The following is a 2488-nucleotide window of genomic DNA, read 5'->3' as shown; positions in this document are numbered from 1 at the left end:
TCGGATCTCGTCCCTGAATCCCGACTCCTACGGCCAGCTTTCTGCCTCTCATCTCTACCAGGCTGTCTGATAGATTTCAGACTAAACTGGGGCCGGTACATACCTGCTCTGTTGTGATCTATAGAGTTTTCATTGGCTGATTTTTCAGAAGTAGATTGCCAGGCCTTTCTTCCTAGCTCCTCGTCTAGATCCTCTCATTCTATAGGAATAGGTCAAGAACAGATCATCCCAGATGCTTCTCTGAACCTTTTCTCCTTGCATGTATTTCTCATATGGAAATGGCTTCCGATTTTATGTGAAGTGAATACCAACATCATCCCACGGCCTACAAGACCCTACAGGAACTGCCCCCTGAAGGGTGTCCCTTCCCTCTGGCCCATGTCCCTTCTCATCCTATCACTCCTCTGCCCTCACCTCCTCCTACTCACTCCACCCCAGCCACACTGGCCTCCCCCCTGCTCTGCACAAATGTCAAGCCCACTCCTTTACATTTCCTGTTCCCTGAAATATCTTTCTCCCAAGTACTACGGAGCTGGCTCCATCACCATCTTCAAGTCATCCTGCAAATGTCACCTTCTCTGGGAGCCTCCCTCTGACCTCTTCATTTAAAATGCAGACTATCCCCAGGCAGCTCCATCCCGCCAACTCCCTCGCCCCTCCGCGCGTTATAGTTCTCCACAGCACTTACGGCCATCTGACACGTTCTGTATTTTACTGATTTACGGTCTTTACCGTCTGCCTCCCTCACTGGGATGTAGACTCCAGGAGGCCTGGGATGCTGTCAACCGCTCTATGCGTGGAGCCTGGCGCAGAGGACATGCTCAGTACAAATGGAGGTGGCTGGATGGCGCACTACACTACTAACTTAAAGGTTGGCGGTTCGAACCCACCCAGCAGCGCCACAGAAGAAAGGTCCGGCAATCTGTTTCTGTAAATATTACAGCCGAGAAAACCTTGTGGTGCAGTTCTACTCCGTAACTCATGGGGGTCACCCTGAGCTGGAATTCACTCCACAGTTTGTTGTTTTTCCCCCTCGTTGCAGGAAGGGGAACCGTAGTAAGTGAGAGGGCAAAAAAGATGCTGGAGAAAGCAGGCATCATAAATGCATATTTGAAAAAAATCCGCATTCACGCCACAAAGATGGCCCTGCACGGCAAGCTCCACGTTTGTCTTCTGGCAGGAGGGGAAGGCGGTTATCACACGAAGGCTTGAAATGTACAGCCTCTAGCTGGCGCTAATGCCTGCCCATTTCTCACTGGTGACTAGGCAGAGCCCAGCAGCATCAACAGCCCTACGAAGGAAGCGCACACAACGGGGCACCTCTAAAATGCGGCCAGTTGATGCACTGAGGGGAAACCAAAACCAAACCCACTGCTGTCGAGTCAATTCTGACTCATAGCAACCCTGTTGGACAGAGTAGAACTGCCCCATAGAGTTACCAAGGAGCACCTGGTGGATTTGAACTGCTGACCTTTTGGTTAGCAGCCATAGCTCTTAACCACTGCGCTACCAGGGTTGCCACTGAGGGAAGGGCGCCCTGTCATCGTGCCCACTTGCCAACCACAGATGCCAATTACAGGACAAGGCACTCGGGCAGGCTGGTTGCAGAAGGCAGCTCTGGCCAGCCAGGAGCACCAATGCGGACAATAAGAGGCAGGCGCCCCCTGCTGGTTGGCTGTGCTCAGCCCAGCGAGGGGCCCCAAAGAAGGAATCAGAGAACTTGTTAGCAGTGGTTGCACCGACTCAGACTCACGGTGACCCCACGTGTGCATAGTAGAGCTGCTCCATAGAGTCTCAAGGCTGTAACCTCTGGAAGCAGATTGTCAGCCTTTCTTTCCAGGAGCCTCTGGTTGGATTTGAACTGCCATCCTTTCGGCTAGTAGTTGAGCACTTAATCGTTTGCCTACCCAGGGTCTCCTGCCCAGAGAGCAATAGGCTAGAAATGAGAAGCTCAGTACCAGCTGGCTCTGGGACCCTGGGCAGGTTTTCTTTATCTGTAAAGGGATAACTTCTCTCTGTTGTCAATGGGTCTCAACGCTACTGTCAGCATAAAATGAGGCGAGTATATGTGAATGGAGCCCTGGTGGCACAGTGGTTAAGAGCTCAGGCTGCTAACCAAAAGGTCAGCAGTTCAAATCCACCAGCCACTCCTTGGAAACCGTCTGAGGCAGTTCTACTCTGTCCTATAGTGGGGCTATGCGTGGGAATCGTCTCATTAGCAAAGGGCTTTTGGGTTGCACGTGAATGTGCTAGAGAAATATAAAGTATTTTGGGTTCCTTGCCATAGCACACCACCAGTCAGAAGTCCAAGTGGAAAGTGTCTGGGAAATAAATCAAAACACAATGCATTTAAATTAAGACAAAAAGAGGAATGGTCACAAAGACTTGGTTGTTCAGGGCCTCGTCTTTCCATGGTAGATGCTTTATGGAGAGCATTGGATGTGATAGAAATATCTTCCCACATTGTGTCCACTGTCACAGGCCCCCT

Source organism: Trichechus manatus, unplaced genomic scaffold, assembly GCF_000243295.1.
Source record: "Trichechus manatus latirostris isolate Lorelei unplaced genomic scaffold, TriManLat1.0 scaffold00177, whole genome shotgun sequence".
NCBI lineage: Eukaryota > Metazoa > Chordata > Mammalia > Sirenia > Trichechidae > Trichechus > Trichechus manatus.
This window is presented reverse-complemented; position numbering follows the sequence as displayed.